At 38.3% G+C, this 19,853-nt stretch overlaps 2 long non-coding RNA genes across 2 annotated transcripts in view; one reads left to right on the top strand and one right to left on the bottom strand.

Annotated features, from left to right (window-relative positions):
* The window catches only part of LOC131189048 (uncharacterized), a 90,790-nt gene that overhangs the window by 40,260 nt on the left and 30,677 nt on the right, over positions 1-19,853 (top strand). The gene's annotated exons all lie outside the window — the stretch shown is intronic.
* LOC131189047 (uncharacterized) lies at positions 4,333-5,990 on the bottom strand. Its single transcript, XR_009152885.1, has 3 exons — positions 5,892-5,990; positions 4,896-4,986; positions 4,333-4,676 (listed from the first exon to the last, which is right to left on the bottom strand). It is a non-coding gene; the product is annotated as an uncharacterized LOC131189047 (long non-coding RNA).

Below are 19,853 nucleotides of genomic sequence, written 5' to 3' on the forward strand. Positions count from 1 at the left end.
TTGTAAACCTAATTTTGCGTAGCTTCTTTTCCAAAAACTCTACACTACTAACCAGAGCGTACAAAACATTTGCTAGACCTATTCTTGAATACAGCTCACCTGTCTGGAACCCATACCACATCTCTGACATTAATACAATTGAACGTGTCCAGAAATATTTTACAAGAAGAGTTCTCCGCTCCTCTGAAAATAACAAAATACCTTATACCACCAGACTTGAAATCCTGGGATTAGAAAACTTAGAACTCTGCCGACTCCAACAAGTCCTGTGTTTAACACACAAAATCATCTATTGCAATGTCCTTGTCAGCCTCCACTCCAATCTTCATATAGTTTTGAATGATTATATCAGTAGATAGAATGTAAAATGTTTATTTCTGTATTATAAACTGTTAAGGAGATGAGATGTATCATACCTCCGTCCAGGGTGAGGGAAAGGAGCCTATTATGAGTGTCGGCTGACATAACAGGTGGGAGGGATGATTAATTACTGAGTGTTATCAGCGCGCGCTTTTCTAACCGACACTTCATTCCTAAGTTGACTGACATCCAGAGACCTGTGGAAGAAGATTACCACGAGGGGCCGTGAAGGAGTTGGCATTGGACCAGACCAGCCTGACCTCCTGGAGGAGGAGGGACAATTGGGGGGATATGATATGTTAGCCATATTTTGTCTCAGTTCCAGCTTTGCTTGGCTGCTATCAAGACTGTAAAAGTAAAAGTACTTGTTTTCATTCCAAATGGAGTCAAGGTGAATTCTTTCCTATTTACCGTCGGAGGTAGCCTGACAGTCCTTCCTGTTAAAGACTACTTCAGCTTCCATCGCAATAATACAAGAGCAAACAATAGATTTAAACTTAATGTTAAGTGCTTCAATCTTGAAAATATGACTTTTGTAACAGAATTGTTAACTCTGGGACACACTACCTGACTCTGTGGTTTCTTCTCAAAATCCCAAAAGCTTTAACAAAAAACTGTCTACTATTGACCTCACCCCATTCCTAAGAGGACTATAAGGGGCGTGCATAAGAGCACAAAAGTGCCTACCGTTCCTGTCCTATTGTTTCCTTTCTTTATATCAAATTAATATAGTTATTGCTAACTTTTGCTCATATATATACTTATATGATGTGTTGTTGTTTTATGTTGATGCTTGTGTATACTGTTGTGACAAAATAAAATCGCCCACTGTTAGCGTGACCTGGTTCCCAATAAACCACAGCCCAGGAGTTTGGGACCCCAGTTCTAGTCCACTCCCCTGTCCAATGAAGAAGTCCTGATTCCATTCTGGACAAATGGTTGTTCAATCTTTTCTTGAATACCTGGAATACCTACAACTCTGGGAGGCAAGCTCTTCCAATGATGAATCGTTCTCACTGTCAGGAAATTCCTCCTTATTTCTAGGTTGAATCTCCCTCTGACAAGCTTCCATGCATTGCTTCTTGTCCTGCCCTCAAGTGCTATGGTAAATAAATTGATGGTCTTTTCTCTGTGATAGCCCTTCAAGAGAAGAGCAACAAGATGATTAGGGGAATGAGGTTGAAACGTATTAAGAATGGTTGCTGGAATTTTTTATTTATTTATTTATTATTATTATTTTTCAAGTGCATATTAGATAATATATATAAATATAAGTATGAATTGAATACATAAAGTGAATACAATTAAATGGAACAATAGGACAGGGATGGTAGGCACTGGTGCCCTTATGCACCCCCCTTAGAAACCTCTTAGGAATGGGGTGAGATCAACAATAGACAGTCTTAGGTTAAAGATTTTGGGGTTTTGGAATGAGGCCATAGAGTCTGATAGTGCATTCCAGGCATTAACAACTCTGTTACTGAAGTCATATTTTCTGCAATCGAGTTTGGAGCGGTTCACTTTAAGTTTCTATTGTGTACTCGTGTATTGTTGTGGTTGAAACTGAAGTAGTCATTGAATTGGGTATGTCTATTTTAATGAAAAGAAGCACTAAGGGTGACATGATAGCAATGTTCCAATATTGCATGGTTGCCACAAAGAAGAGGAAGTCAAGCTATTCTCCAAAGCCCCTGAGGGCAGGACAAGAAGCAATGGGTGGAAACTAATCAAGGAAATAAGTACTCTGGAACTAAGAAGAAAGTTCCTGACAATTAGAGCAATTAATCAGTGGAACAACTTGCCTCCAGAAGTTGTGAATGCTCCAACACTGCAACTTTTTAAGAAGAGATTGGACAACTATTTGTCTGAAATATCATAGTTTCCTGTCTGAGCAGGGAATTGGACGAAGACCTCCAAGGTCCCTTCCAACTCAAGGGGTGAATCATTTCTATATTTCCTAGGGAAAACCAAACAGTTCCAGGGAAGAATAGAATGCTATTCTATTCTAAGTATTGGAAGACTATCATCAGGTCTCCCCTGAGACATCTCTTCATTAGGCTAAACATACCTAGTTTCCTTAGTTGTGCACTATATGATTTAGTTATCAGATACCTTATCACCTTTGAGGACTATAAGGGGCATGCATAAGAGCACAAAAGTGCCTACCATTCCTGTCCTATTGTTTCCTTTCTTTATAGCAAATTCATATAGTTATTGCTAACTTTTGCTCATATATATACTTATATGATGTGTTGTTGTTTTATGTTGATGCTTGTGTATACTGGTGTGACAAAATAAATAATTCAATTCAATTCAAGCTTCTTCAGCTCTGACTGGATGGTGGGGAAGGGAAGGATCACCACTACCATCCAGTCAGAGTTGAAGAAGCTTCTTGGATGGGAAGCAAAATGTCTTCAAAGAAAAAATAAGAAAGTCCAGTTGCCTCCTGAAAAAGCACCTTTGGGACTGATACGGAATGGTTGCAAAACGTGAGCGGGAGGTGGCAGCTGACAGGGGAAGGGTCAATTCTCCTTCCCTGGAACTGTTTGGTTTTCCCTAGGAAATATAGAAATGATTCACCCCTTTTGTTTTGTTATTGGTTATTTTATGACATTTAACTGACGAAGAGGATAAAATGGAGAGATAGATTACTGGCCAAAAATTGTAAAACTATCAGAGCATATGCAAATAATTTATACTTACACCATGCCAAAGTAAGACCTTTCATGTCTATTTATTGCTTTATAATGGTAGCCAACTGTTCAGGGATCAATATAAATAGCAAGGTTGAAGTGGAGGCCCTGCTGAATGCTCAGTTATAACTCATAAAAACTGAAATTATTTTATTCAAAATGTCTGTATTGCAGCAGCTGAAACATTAAATCCCAAAACACTGAACTAACTCCCAGGGATAGCAGTATCCACTCATCTTTTGCTTTAAAATTTTACTTGAACCAAATCAACAACTTATCCCAGGTTTCAAGATTCAAATAGTTAAATTTGTTCAATTCTTTGCCCTATCCTACATATCAATGAATAAAAATAAAGTATTTGAATCCTCACCATTTTTGAGGAACTCCAAGTGGGAGGATGAATTATTTGTTCTCTAACATCTCTATTCAGTGTAATAATTAAGGCATTAGTAACAGAGTAACAGAGTTGAAAGGGACTGTGGAGATCTTCTAGTCAAACCCCCTGCTCAAGCAGGAAACCCTATACCATTTCAGACAAATAGTTGTCCAATCTCTTCTTAAAAATGTCCAGTGTTGGAGCACCAGCAACTTCTGGTGGCAAGTCATTCCACTGATTAATGTCTATGGAGATTCTCTATTATCCAGGTTACCCAAAGGTGCTTTTGCAAAAGGCCACTGGACTTTGTGTTAATTGTGCCACTAATTAATTGTTCTAACTGCCAATACATTTCTTCTTAGGAGGTTGGTTCGCTTCTTGGTTAATTTCCATCCACTGCTTCTTCAGGTGCTTTGGAGAATAGGTTGACCCCGTCTTCTTTGTGGCAGCCCCTTGGATATTGGAACAGTGATATATCACACCCTAATTCTTCTTTCCATTAGAGTAGACATACCCAATTCCTGCAAATACTCTTCATATAGTTTAGCCTCCAGTCCCCTAATCATCTTTGTTACTTTTCTTTGCACTCTTTCTAGAGTTTCAACCTTTTTTTTTTTAATACCGTGGTGACCAAAACAGGATGTAATATTCTAAATGTGTTCTTACCAAGGCATTATAAAGTGGTATTAATACTTCACATGATTTTAATTCTATCCCTCTGTTAAAGCATCCTAGAAGTGTGTTGGCATGGTTTTGTGTAACAGCAGAAGAAGTGTGCAAACAATTGATCTAAGGCTTACATTGATAATTACTTCATTATTTTATTTAAATGTCTTTTTCAGCAATATGTGATTAATGGATGAGATATTCATCAAACAAAGAAGGGGAAAGAATGACATTGATTTTAAGTCATAATCTGTGGTTGAATAGTGAAGAATGTCTTCCAGAATGAAATGTAAACACAGACACACACAAACATGCACACACAAAATACAGTCATGACAGTGATTAATTATACTGCCCAGAGCTCCCCTAAAAGAAGGCATACAACATCTGCAATGCTGATTTAGCTTTATTTTAAGAAAAAAATGCCAAATTTTGCTTCAACGTATACATGTTTTAGAGTCCGATAGATAGCAATTTTGATTTATATAAGAGAAGCTAAAGCGATAACAGACGGTGGTGACAGGTCGTTGGCCACAACTCAGAGATATCCAGGATAGAGATTGCATCATTTTCCTTTAACACTATAGAAATGAGATAAAATAATAGGTTGATTAAAATGGGTTTAGTGTTTCTAACCCCAAAATCTATCCTTTCCTGCCCATTTTTTTACAGAGATTTTCCCTGGAAACGTTTTCCATTTTTGTGTCATTGCCTTACAACGCTTTGTGAATGCAAGGAATATCAGGAAGATTAGGCCAATCTACATCTTTGGCATCTCTATTAGGGAAGGGTTTCCTTACTTGGGACAGCATCTTCTTCCAATTTGACTGTAGCCAGAACGACAGCGAAGCCAATAGCACCTACGTTGTTTTTGTACTTGCCTGGCACTTCCTATGAAAAGGAAAAGAGCAGATAAGTGAATAATGAATGAAGATACTTTTTTAAATATACTATAGAGTCTGATTTTCCACTGGAATTCTTCCCTATTTGTTTTATGAAGAAAACATTTCCATAGCTGCTGTTTTCTGCTATTGAAAACTGAGCATATGAGAGTTAATGACTTGCACAAGGGATACTCTGAATATCTCAGTCATCAAAAAAGTTTTGGAGAACAAAGGGAGGACATACTACTTCTGTACTGCTCTGAAAGAGAAGTACATTGGGTTGTTCACCTAATTCCCAAGAGTCAAGCTTCTCTTCAGGGAGTATGTAGAGTTTTCTTTTTTGTATTAAGGAAATAAAAATAGATATGTGGGGGGAAAGGATAATTTCTCTGCTGCTAGATATTTTGCTGCAGACATCTAGGGAATTCCTCATTTTACTTCTGCTTTTCATGCTAAGTACGAATAGATCCACACTATGATTATTATAGTATAGTACAACATAGCTATCTTTCCTCTTTACACAAATAGAATATAAATAGAATAATGAACCAATAAATTGGTTTTCCAGTCCCTCCTTGATGCCCTATATTATATTGAATCTCTATTTTTATTTCTGAAGAAAAATCAATCATGTATTTTTCAGACATTTGGAATTTTACATTGTCAATAGCCAAAATATCAAAAAACAAAAAATAAACTAAAAGGCATCAATGACTATGATATTTCTAGCTCAAAAATGAAAATTTAAATCCAGAAGGTCATTGCTTATGATTGTGCAAATTTGGTGCTCGAATTGAATTGTAGACTCTACAAAGTAGTTGTAGATTACCCTGTTTTCAAAGGTGATTTTATTTATTTAGAAATAAATAAGTTACCAATCCTTTCTAAATTATCAGTAAATTAGTTTCTTACCTGGCTCAGGCAGGAAAGTAAGAAAAAGGACTGCGAAGAGCAGATAAAGGATCTTCATCTTTGGATTGGTTCTGGACCAAACCTTATTCCAGGGACAGAACACAGGTCTATATTTATAGAGTTAGAATGATTGCATCACATTGCCTCAGAGAAATATTGCAACTATTCTTAGGATCTACTTTTACTATTCCTCATAAGCAGTGGTGAAATTCAATTCTGGGCATGGCTTGGTGGGTGTGGCTTGGTGGGCATGGCAGGGGAAGATTACTGCAAAATCTCATTCCCTCCCCACTCCTGCGGGAAGGATATTGCAAAATCTCCATTCCCACTCCACTCTGGGGCCAGCCAGAGGTGGTGTTTGCCAGTTATCGGAACTACTCAAAATTTCTGCTACCGGTTCTCCAGAACCTGTCAGAACGTTTTGAATTTCACCCCTACTCATAAGTGATTGTTGTTCATCTTCCTTCTATTGAAATACTCCTGTGGGTTTGCTTTTTCAAAAGTTCTTGGAAGAGCAAGAGACTTAGTTGAATGGTTAATGACTACTGGGGCACTACAAATCCTCTTCACGTCCTGTATTTCTTGTTACCTTCTGGGAGGAGACTTCATGGTATCCGAAGCAGAACATCTAGATTCAGTCATAGTTTTGTTCCATACAGAATGAACTGGTAAGCCATTCCAAATGTGTGAGATTCCTAAAGTTAGGCAAACTCTGGATTAAAGCAAATGTTGGAATGCAGTATTGAAGGTTGACTCTGCCCATTGCCAGGAGTTCAATCCTGACCGGCCCAAGGTTGACTCAGTCTTCCATCATTCCGAGGTTGGTAAAATGAAAACTCAGATAGCTGGGGGCAATATGCTGACTCTATAAACTGCTTACTTAAAGAGTGCTATATAACTCTTTGAGGTGGTATACAAGTCTAAGTGCTATTGCTATCTGTAGTCTGTAGTCTGTAGTCATGAAAATCTTTGAAAGGCTAATGCTTTCCTACTTGAAAACCATCACGGATCCTCTGTTAGACCCCTTGCAATTTGCATACCAAGCAAATAGATCAACAGATGATGCTGTTAATATGGCTCTGCACTACATCCTACAGCATCTTGAGTCTCCAAAGACCTATGCAAGGGTCCTTTTTGTAGACTTTAGTTCAGCATTCAATACCATCATTCCAGACATTCTTCTAACTAAGCTAAATCAGCTACAGGTACCAGAACAGACTTGTAAGTGGATCACAAGCTTCCTAACAAACAGGAAGCAGCAGGTGAAGCTAAGCAAGATCACATCGAATACCTGTACAATTAGCACAGGGCCCCCCCCGAGGCTGTGTGCTCTCCCCACTTCTCTTCTCTCTGTATACCAATGACTGCATCTCCAATGATCCATCTGTTAAGTTACTGAAGTTCGCAGATGACAAAACAGTGATTGGTCTCATTCGAGACAATGATGAATCCGCATATAGACGAGAGGTCGAATGACTAGCCTTGTAGTGCAACCAAAACAACCTGGAACTGAACACACTCAAAACCGTAGAAATGGTGGTAGACTTTAGGAGAAACCCTTCCATACTTCCACATCTCACAATACTAGACAACACAGTATCAACAGTACAAACCTTCAAATTTCTAGGTTCTATCATATCGCAAGATCTAAAATGGACAGCTAACATCAAAAACAGCATTAAAAAAGGACAACAAAAAATGTTCTTTCTGTGCCAACTCAGTAAGCTCAAACTGCCCAAGGAGCTGCTGATTCAGTTCTAAAGAGGAATTATTGAGTCTGTCATTTGCACCTCTATAACTGTCTGGTTTGGTTCTGCAACCCAACAAGAAAAACACAGACTTCAGAGGATAATTAGAACTGCAGAAAAAATAATTGCTACCAACCTGCCTTCCATTGAGGACCTGTATACTGCACGAATCAAGAAGAGGGCCATGAAAATATTTGCAGACCCCTCGCATCCTGGACATAAACTGTTTCAACTCCTACCCTCAAAACGACGCTATAGAGCACTGCACACCAGAACAACTAGACACAAGAACAGTTTTTTCCCGAAGGCCATCACTCTGCTAAACAAATAATTCCATCAACACTGTCAAATTATTTACTGAATCTGCACTACTATTAATTTTCTCATAGTTCCATCACCAATCTCTTTCCACTTATGACTGTATGACTGTAACTTGTTGCTGGCAATCCTTATGATTTATACTGATATATTGACCATCAATTGTGTTGTAAATGTTGTACCTTGATGAATGTATCTTTTCTTTTATGTACACTGAGAGCATATGCACCAAGACAAATTCCTTGTGTGTCCAATCACACTTGGCCAATAAAAATTCAATTCTATTCTATTCTATTCTATTCTATTCTATTCTATTCTATTCTATTCTAATGCTATTGCTATTACAGTTTAACAGTGTGCAAGGCTGGCAAAAGCCAAAGAAAGAGTTTGAGAGGAAATTAAACATGTGACTACAAGGAATTCATGTTGAGAAATAACGGTGAGATATCAACAGAATCCATCAAATTCAAGCCACCTGATGTAACACTTATGTGAAAATGTAGAAATGTGGATGAACCAACAACTTCAACGGACTTGGAATTTAACAATCACAATTCCTAAGATAAAAAGCAAACATTAGCACATGCAGTTAATTTTCAAATGAAATACAAGCTCAAGATAAGTTCAAGGTCTAGAAAATTTGATAATGAGTGGTATGAGGTTATTAAGTTAGATAGAATTCATAGTTTCTCTCATAATATTTCATGCTGGTATTCATGTGTGATGTGAATTCAATTATTGGTCAGAAAATCATAGAAAGAAACAACACAAGAATTAATTAACGTGTAATTAACAAGGAATTCATTAATGGGTGAATTATCTTAAATTCAGAAACCTCACTTAACTTGTATCCAGACTAATAATGAAAATGATTAATCCGGTCCTTACTCCTTTACTATTGAAATCATCCTTCCCAAACAAGTCCCTTCCAGATACAATTGCATCTTTTCAGTGTATTGACCTAATTCAGGGATGTCAAATTCAATTTCAATGAGGGTTGCATCAGAGTTGTGTCTGACTTCAGGGGGGCGGTGTGTGTGTGGCCATGGGGGTATGGCCAGCTCGATGTTACTCCTGTTGAGGGCACTTGTGGTGGCTGGAGTGCTCTGCTGGAGAAAATAGGCTCCCGAGCTCATTTTCTGCTGCCACTGCCTCCTGCAATCCTCTGCTCGTGAAAATGGAGCTCGGGAGCCCATTTTGCAGGCAGAAGCACTGGGGGCCTTAACTGTTTCCAGGGTGGACCCACAGGCCAGATCTAAGTACCCCAAAGGACGGATCTGGACCCTGGGCCTTGAGTTTGACACCCTTGTTCCAAATGGATTAGGTTTGTTATTTGTTGGTAATATTTAAGGGGGAGAGATCACTTCAGTGCTTTGTTAATAGACTGATTCCAATAGACTGATTCCTTATGTTGTCTGGTAATTACAAAGAACTGGGACTTAAAACTGATCACATGATTTATTTATTTTCATTTTTTTATTAAATTAATGCTATATTATACCATATTTGAGTTCTATTTTTTATCTTTTCTTTTATGTACACTGAGACCATATGCACCAAGACAAATTCCTTGTGTGTCCAATCACACTTGGCCAATAAACAATTCTATTCTATTCTATTCTATTCTATTCTATTCTATTCTATTCTATTCTATTCTATTCTATTCTATTCTATTCTATTCTATTCTATTCTATTTTTCTTATTGTGTCCTTCATTTAACATGTAGGCAAAATAATCCTTAGGATCATTGCATGAAGATTATATCCTACAATATATATATATATGTATATTTGCTAAGCAAGACAGTTTCAAGTGAATTTTGCCCTATTTTACAACCTTTCTTGCCACAGTGGTTAAGGGAATAACTGCAGTTCTTAAGTCAGTAACAGGGTTTTCAAATGAATCTGGCATCACCATTGACTCTTCTTGTCAGAAGGTCACAAAAGGTGATCACATGACCCTGTCATAAGTACGAGTCAGTTTCCAAGCATCTGAATTTTGATCATGTGACCATGGAGATGCTGCAATGGTCATAAGTCTGAAAAACGGTCATAAGTCATCTTTTTCAATGGTATTGTAACTTTGAACAGTGACTAAATAAACTGTTGTAGGTCAAGGAATACGATAGTGCTGCTGCATGCTAGATAATTAAAAAAGCCAAAGAATATTTTTTTAAAAAACCTCACTCTTTGACTCATTGATTATAAAAAGTCCTTTGTGCTAATCATACAATGACTTAGAAAAGGGCTCAGAAAAATGTGAATTTCTGTATCTTGTTATTGGTAAGAGAACCTTTTGTAAAAGTCAGGAAGGCACAGTACAGACAGAATATGGTGAAACAGACTGGCTCAAAGTTAGCAAAGGAGTGTGACAAAGCTGTATAATATCCCCTTATTTATTCAATCTACATGCTGAATATAAATTAAGAGAAGCTGGAAAGGAAGAAGATTGGAAGTGATTTTAAAATTGGAAAAAGATGTGCGTTGCTGCTGTCATTACCTTCCTCTCTGAAAATGCAAAAAAATCTGAAAATTCTAGTAATAAAAGTTAAGGAGCAACAGAAATGAACAACATAATAATTAATTTGGGAGAAGGGAAGAGAGGGAAGGAGAAGGGAAGAGACGGAAAGAGATAGACCGTCGTCGTAAAATTGGGTCGAATATGATGTATATGAGAAAGGAAAACAGACGGGTAATTTTTTTTTCTTATTTGATGGTTATATAATGATATTACAACAGAAGATAATATGTTATTATATGATGAATGTTATCGTATATTTGTTTATATGTTACTGTATATTTGTCTATATACATATGATTATAATAACGATGATAATGATGTTTGTTCTTATGTTAAAACCTTGGACACCTAGAGAGCACACTCCTCAAGATATAAAAGAAATGTATGATACAAAACAATAAAAAATATTACAACAATAATTAATTTGTAATTAACCAATTAATGGGTAAATTCTCCTACCAAAGTGGTACCTATTGATCTGCTCACATTTTGCATGCTTTCAAACTGCTAGGTGGGCAGGAACTGGGGAAAATTATAGGTGTTTGCCCTGTCACATAGCGCTCAGGTCTAGAACCCATATGGTCACTTTTCTAGCTGATAAGTTCAGCACCTTTAAATCTAATCATTGTGTTCCTATGGCTACACTGCACTACACTACACTACACTACACTACACTACTTTATACCAGTATTATTATATTATAATAACATTACGTTATGTTACATTAGGTACATGCACGTAAAAATGCAAGTAGAAAAAATAGGGACCACCTTTGGTGGGAAGGTAACGGCAGACTTAGAGATATGCAAATCCTAAGAGTGAGAAAGTCTCAAATGAAGCGACCAAAGGAGAGTAAATTGGGTTTGACCTCAAGTTGAAAATGTGGTCAGACTGGACCTTCCTTTGGAGGAAACTTCTTGGAGAAAGAGTCACTAGACTCACTTCACATGTGTTTCAGGCTGAGATTTAAGATGCAGTAGGTTTTGAATATGCTTGTAGTTTTGAACCTGCAGAAGAGCTTGCATGGAAGGGGAGCATCAGTCTTTGTGCTCCTTGATGTCACAGCAGCTTTTGATAATGCTGACCATGGTGTTCCTTTTCAACATCTGCAAGGGCTGGAAATAGGGGGCACCAATCTATACTTTCTCAAACAATAATTTCTGATTGTTGTCATTGTCAGTTGGTTATGTAAAAGCATGAGTGACTGGGAGAAGGAACCTCCGATTCATGAATGGCTATAATTGGCATATTAGCTGCCAGCTGCTATTTAAACAGGAGTTTCAAGTCCAAGCATTTCCTACTTATAAGAGAAAGTTGTCATTCCTATTCCACAAAGAAACTAAAATGCCATGATTAACAGTATCAAAGCCAGAGGGATGTCTAGAAAGGTGGGAAAGGCAGTGATAATTCTTGTACTCAGTCTCACTACAGGTTATCCTCAAAATATGGCATCAGTACCATACATGTTGTTACATGGTGTTACAATCAGACTGGAAGAGATCCAGGTAATAGGTTTACTCCAGAACTCTTTGCAATCACTGACCCACCATGTCTCAACAATCTTCCTAAAAAGGAGAGGTTTTCATCAATTGGAAAAGGATCCAATCCAAACCACAGATGATCAGAACTCTGAATCTTTGGATTAGAAATTAAAAATGGGAACCTTTCATTCTACATGATTGAGTCTACAATTACAATTACTTGTAGACAATTACTGTTATTACTTGTTCCCTCTTTAACATTGCTGAGTGAAATATATGAAGCTGCTACAGTCTGTGTTCTTTATTGAAAGATTGTTACAAAAAGCCAGTAAAAATGAAATTATATGGTAGAACTGTCATATCACAATTATTAATAAAACTAAATTTAATAATCTAGTTACATTGGCTTGAGAAAGACTTTACTGGAAGTTGTTTCATGCATCCATAGATTGGATACTTTGCCCATTTATGAAGTTTAAATACATTAACATGACTGAGATGTGACAATAGCAGCCAACTTTAAGTTCAGAATGTAGGGCTGCATTTTGGGCCCTTTGGGCATATTAATGTGAATTCAATGATCATTGCACTGGTAAGATCTTCTAAATGTATCAGGTCCCTAAAGTTATAAAATCTCTCGATTAAAAATATTAGAGCTTAATATTGTGCAACACTGAAGGAAGCAAATGATGAGTTTGTGAGGAAATCAAGCCTGCGAATACAAATATTTCATGTTTTCAGAAATAACGGTGAGATACCAATAGTATCCAGCAAACCTCAAGTTGTCTGATGTAATGTATATGTGAAACTGTGAACATATGGAGAATCAAGAAGGGGGCCATGAAAATATTTGCAGACCCCTCGCATCCTGGACATAAACTGTTTCAACTCCTACCCTCAAAACGACGCTATAGAGCACTGCACACCAGAACAACTAGACACAAGAACAGTTTTTCCCCGAAGGCCATCACTCTGCTAAACAAATAATTCCATCAACACTGTCAAATTATTTACTGAATCTGCACTACTATTAATTTTCTCATAGTTCCATCACCAATCTCTTTCCACTTATGACTGTTTGACTGTAACTTGTTGCTGGCAATCCTTATGATTTATATTGATATATTGACCATCAATTGTCTCTACCCGCATCGGAGGGTCCACCGGAACCACGGGGACCGCAAACTGGGTCACAAAGGCCTGGTCCATAAAGTTTGTTGTGGCCCCTGAGTCCACCAGCGCATGCATCATTCCAGTCAGAGTCCTGGCACAAAAGACGAAATTCGGCGATGTACTCCTGCAGGGGGCGTTTCCCTTGACGGAGTTCCTTAAGGCGCCTGGTTGCCGTCAGCATTCGAACGGGGTCCTCATACATGGTGTTACAATCAGACTGGAAGAGATCCAGGTAATAGGTTTACTCCAGAACTCTTTGCAATCACTGACCCACCATGTCTCAACAATCTTCCTAAAAAGGAGAGGTTTTCATCAATTGGAAAAGGATCCAATCCAAACCACAGATGATCAGAACTCTGAATCTTTGGATTAGAAATTAAAAATGGGAACCTTTCATTCTACATGATTGAGTCTACAATTACAATTACTTGTAGACAATTACTGTTATTACTTGTTCCCTCTTTAACATTGCTGAGTGAAATATATGAAGCTGCTACAGTCTGTGTTCTTTATTGAAAGATTGTTACAAAAAGCCAGTAAAAATGAAATTATATGGTAGAACTGTCATATCACAATTATTAATAAAACTAAACTTAATAATCTAGTTACATTGCCTTGAGAAAGACTTTACTGGAAGTTGTTTCATGCATCCATAGATTGGATACTTTGCCCATTTATGAAGTTTAAATACATTAACATGACTGAGATGTGACAATAGCAGCCAACTTTAAGTTCAGAATGTAGGGCTGCATTTTGGGCCCTTTGGGCATATTAATGTGAATTCAATGATCATTGCACTGGTAAGATCTTCTAAATGTATCAGGTCCCTAAAGTTATAAAATCTCTCGATTAAAAATATTAGAGCTTAATATTGTGCAACACTGAAGGAAGCAAATGATGAGTTTGTGAGGAAATCAAGCCTGCGAATACAAATATTTCATGTTTTCAGAAATAACGGTGAGATACCAATAGTATCCAGCAAACCTCAAGTTGTCTGATGTAATGTATATGTGAAACTGTGAACATATGGAGAAACCAGAAGGCTTCAACTGACTTGGAATTTAGCAATCCCAATTCCTAAGCTATAAGCACATTTTACAACAAGTAGTTAGTTTGCAAATGAAATCCAAGCTCAAGATGAGTTCAAGGGCTAAAAAATTTGAAAATGACTTGTGTGCAGTTATTGGGTTAGGTAGAATTCATAACTTCTATCATCATGGTGTTCATAGAATCAGGGCTGACAGAGACCTTGATGGTCTTCTAGTTCAGCGGTCTCCAACCTTTTCAGTTTTGCAGACCGCCAGTGGTGGCAGCGACAATGGCAGGAAAAGAAGGGTTCAATGCAAGCGATGGGCAGGCTTATGTATGAAGCTCTATTTGGCCAAATGGAGTTTTGCATGCTCACCCACTCAACTATCACTTCCGTGGTCTGATTCCCAACCAGGGATTGCACAAATATTGGCAACGCTCTATCAAATCCTGTTCCTAAGAATAGTTGCAATATTTCTCTGAGGCAATGTGATGCAATCATTCTAACTCTATAAATATAGACCTGTGTTTAACACACAAAATCATCTATTGCAATGTCCTTCCTGTTAAAGACTACTTCAGCTTCCATCGCAATAATACAAGAGCAAACAATAGATTTAAACTTAATGTTAACCGTTTCAATCTTGAAAATATGACTTTTGTAACAGAGTTGTTAACTCTGGGACACACTACCTGACTCTGTGGTCTCTTCTCAAAATCCCAAAAGCTTTAACCAAAAACTGTCTACTATTGACCTCACCCCATTCCTAAAAGGACTATAAGGGGCGTGCATAAGAGCACAAAAGTGCCTACCGTTCCTGTCCTATTGTTTCCTTTCATTATATCAAATTAATATAGTTATTGCATATTTTTGCTTATATATATGCTTATATGATGTGTTGTTGTTTTATGTTGATGCTTGTGTATACTGTTGTGACAAAATAAAATAAAAAAATAAAAAGAGAGTTCACGTGCTCGCCCACTGTTAGCGTGACCTGGTTCCCAATAAACCACAGCCCAGGAGTTTGGGACCCCAGTTCTAGTCCACTCCCCTGTCCAATATAGAAGTCCTGATTCCATTCTGGACAAATGGTTGTTCAATCTTTTCTTGAATACCTGGAATACCTACAACTCTGGGAGGCAAGCTGTTCCAATGATGAATCGTTCTCACTGTCAGGAAATTCCTCCTTATTTCTAGGTTTAATCTCCCTCTGACAAGCTTCCATGCATAATTCAATTCAATTCAAGCTTCTTCAGCTCTGACTGGATGGTGGGGAAGGGAAAGATCACCACTACCATCCATGCATTGCTTCTTGTCCTGCCCTCAAGTGCTATGGTAAATAAATTGATGGTCTTTTCTCTGTGATAGCCCTTCAAGAGAAGAGCAACAAGATGATTAGGGGAATGAGGTTGAAACATATTAAGAATGGTTGCTGGAATTTTTTATTTATTTATTTATTATTTATTTATTTTTTTCAAGTACATATTAGATAATATATATAAATATAAGTATGAATTGAATACATAAAGTGAATACAATTAAATGGAACAATAGGACAGGGATGGTAGGCACTGGTGCCCTTATGCACCCCCCTTAGAAACCTCTTAGGAATGGGGTGAGATCAACAATAGACAGTCTTAGGTTAAAGATTTTGGGGTTTTGGGATGAGACCATAGAGTCTGGTAGTGCATTCCAGGCATTAACAACTCTGTTACTGAAGTCATATTTTCTGCAATCGAGTTTGGAGCGGTTCACTTTAAGTTTCTATTGTGTACTCGTGTATTGTTGTGGTTGAAGCTGAAGTAGTCATTGAATTGGGTATGTCTATTTTAATGAAAAGAAGCACTAAGGGTGACATGATAGCAATGTTCCAATATTGCATGGTTGCCACAAAGAAGAGGAAGTCAAGCTATTCTCCAAAGCCCCTGAGGGCAGGACAAGAAGCAATGGGTGGAAACTAATCAAGGAAATAAGTACCCTGGAACTAAGAAGAAATTTCCTGACAATTAGAGCAATTAATCAGTGGAACAACTTGCCTCCAGAAGTTGTGAATGCTCCAACACTGCAACTTTTTAAGAAGAGATTGGACAACTATTTGTCTGAAATATCATAGTTTCCTGCCTGAGCAGGGAATTGGACGAAGACCTCCAAGGTCCCTTCCAACTCTGTTATTCTATGCTATTCTATTCTAAGTATTGGAAGACTACCATCAGTCTCCCCTGAGACATCTCTTCATTAGGCTAAACATACCTAGTTCCCTTAGTTGTGTACTATATGATTTAGTTATCAGATATCTTATCACTGTTGCTTTTTTCTGCATTCATTCTAGGGCTTCCTTGTTTTTGCATCATGGAGACCAGAACTGGATGCAATCCAATGTGGCCTCACTAGTGCAGGAGAGAGCAGTATAATCACTTCCTGTGAATTCTGTTGGTTTAGCCTAGAACCGGGTTGGCTCTTTTGGGCAGCATACAGTTGACTTATATTTCAGTAGTGATCCACCAAGACACTAGATCCCTCTTATAGTTACTGTTGTTGAGACAAGTATCCCCTATTCCATACTTATGCATTTGATTTTCTTGCCTAAGTGCAAGACCTTAACTTTTCTCTCAACTGAGAACATTTGTGAGTTATGAATTGTGAGCTGCATCTTATTGAATAGTGCCCTATTCTCAAGTCTGTCACAATCCTTCTGGATCTTCAGTCTATCTATCAAAGTGTTGGCAATTTTCCCCAGCTTGGTGTCATCAACAAATTTATAAGTTCCCATCCTATCCCCTCACCTACATCATTTATGAAGATGTTGAAGACATCAAGAAATTTTCTAGCCCTTGAACTGATCTCGAAGCTTGGATTTCTTTTGCAAAATAACTGCCTGTTGTAATATATGCTTATTATTTAGCTTGGAATTGTGATTGCTAAATTCCAAGTCAGTTGAGGCCTTCTGGTTTCTCCATATTTCCACACTTTCACATACTGTACACGTTACAACAGACAACTTGAGGTTTCCTGGATACCATTGGTATCTCACCGTTATTCCTGAGCATGAAATTCTCATATTCACATGCTTAATTTCCTTACAAACTTCTTCATTGGTTTCTTCAGTGCTGCACAATATTAAGCTCTAATATTTTTATTCCAGAGTTGTATAACTTTTGGCACCTCACACATTTAGAATGGCTTACCCGTGCAATGACCATTGGATTCCCATTAATATGGCCAAAGGGCCCAGAATGTACTCTTTGATTACATATTGTCACATCTCAGTTGTGTTAATGTATTTCAACTTCGTAAATGACCAAAGTATCCAATATATGGATGTATGAAACAACTTCCAGCAGTGTCAAAGTAGACTTCTTGGTAAAGCTAGAAAAATGTGAGATAGATAGCAGCAGCACCAGATACATTTCGTATTGGCTGACAAACCATATTCAATGAGTAGTCCTTAACATGGAGGGAGATAAGCAGTGGGGTATCACAAGGTTCCATCTTAGGCCCAGTACTCTTCAATATCTTCATAAATGACTTAGATGAGGGAATAGAAGGAGAACTCATCAAATTTGCAGGTGACACTAAAATGGCAGGAATAAACAACACCCCAGAAGACAAGCTCAGGATCCAAAAAGATCTTGACAGACTTAAGCAATGGGCTCTATCAAACAAAATGAAATTTAATGTGGAGAAAAGCAAGGTTTTACACTTGGGCATGAAAAACCAAAGGTCCAAGTACAGACTGGGCAAAACCTGGCTCAAAAACAGTAGCAATGTGCAGCAGCACTCAAAAATGCTAATACAATCTTTGGTTGTATAAACAGAGGCATAGAATCAAAATCACATTACTACCGCTTTATAAAGTCTTGGTAAGCATATATCTGGAATATTGCATTCAGTTTTGTAACTGCATTACAAAAAAAAAAATGTTGAGATTTTGGAAAAAGTGCAGAAAAGTGGAGCTAAAATGATTAAACCCTGGAGACTAAAATATATGAAGAAAGTTTGCAAGGATTTGGGTTTGGCTAGTCTAGAGAGAAGAAGGACTAAGAATGATATGATAGCAGTATTCCAATATTTAAGGGGCTGCCATAAAGAGGAGGGGGTCAACTTATTTTCCAAAGCACAAGAAAGCAGGACAAGAAACAATGGATGGAAACTAATAAAGGAGAGAAGCAATCTGGAATTGATGAGAAACTTCCTAACAGTGAGGACAATTAACCAGTGGAACAGCTTGCCTTCAGATGTTCTGAGTGCTTCATCATTGGAGGTCTTTAAGAAGAGACTGGACAGTCAATAGTGTAAAATGGTATAGGGCAGTAATGGTGAACTGTTTTGCCATCGCATGCCAAAAACGGGGGAGCGTGGGGGGTGGGTGGGTTCTCCGCATGCCAACACCCATAATTCTATGCGTCCCGCACATGTGCATGCAACACTCCTGTGCTGCCCCCATTTTTTGCACTGTGGGCCCAGTAGGCCCGTTTTTTGCTCTCCCCAGGCTCTAGAGCCTTTCTAGGAGCCTTGGGAGAACCAAAATGGCCTTTCCCACCCCCCTGGAGGCCCTGTCGAGGCCAGAAATAGCCCATTTGCCAACTTCCAGTCCCACCATTTCCGGCCTCCAGAGGGCCTCCAGGGGTGTGGAGAAGGCCGTTTTGCCCTTCCCCCGCAAGTTCCTAGAAAGAGTCTGGAGTCTGGGGAGAGCAAAAAATGGGCCTTTTCCACCCCCCAGGCCCTCTAGAGGTAGGAAACAACCTGTTTCCCTACTGCCAGGAAACCTGAAAATCAGCTGGCCAGCACACACATGCACACCGGAGCTGAGCTTGCATGCCATAGCTGGTGACATCATGGGTATAGGTCTTCTGCTTGAGGAGGGGGCTGGACTAGAAGACCTCAAAGGTCCCTTCCAGTTCTACTGATTGAGAGTCTTTCCCAAGGCAACAGAATTACAAGCTTATTATTTTTAGTTTTATTAATAATTGTGATATGACCATTCTACCATAGAATTTATTAGGTTCTGGAGTAAATCGATTACCTGGATCTCTTCCAGTCTGATTGTAACACCATATATGGTACTGATGCCATATTTTGAGGATAACCTGTAGTGAGACTGAGTGCAAGAATTATCACTGCCTTTCCCACCTTTCTGGACCTCCCTCTGGCTTTGATACTATTAATCATGGCATTTTAGTTTCTTTGTGGAATAGGAATGAAAACTTTGTCTTATAACTAGCAAATGCTTGGATATGAAACTCCTGTTTAAATAGCAGCTGGCAGCTAATATGCCAATTATAGCCATTCATGAATCAGAGGTTCCTTCTCCCAGTCACTCATGCTTTTACATAACCAACTGACAACAATCAGCAATTGAGGATTTCTAACCTATCATCCTCTCTCTGGATATGCTTACAGGTACAGATGAAGGCCTGGATCAAATACCCTGAAAATTCTACACCAGCTTGGACTGTCCCAAAGGTGCTTTTCCCAATAGACAACTGGACTTTCTTTTTTTTTTCCTTTAAAAATGTTTGGTTTCCCATCCTAGAAGTTAGCCTGCACTACTGTAACTGAATCAATCCACTTTCAATGAATCACAATAGAGCTGGAAGGGAGCTTGGAGGTCTTGTAGTCCAAGCCCCTGCTCAAGCTGGATATCCTATACCACTGATGGCTAACCTTTTTGCCTTCGTGTGCCAAAAGCAGG

Source organism: Ahaetulla prasina, chromosome 1, assembly GCF_028640845.1.
Source record: "Ahaetulla prasina isolate Xishuangbanna chromosome 1, ASM2864084v1, whole genome shotgun sequence".
NCBI classification, from domain to species: domain Eukaryota; kingdom Metazoa; phylum Chordata; class Lepidosauria; order Squamata; family Colubridae; genus Ahaetulla; species Ahaetulla prasina.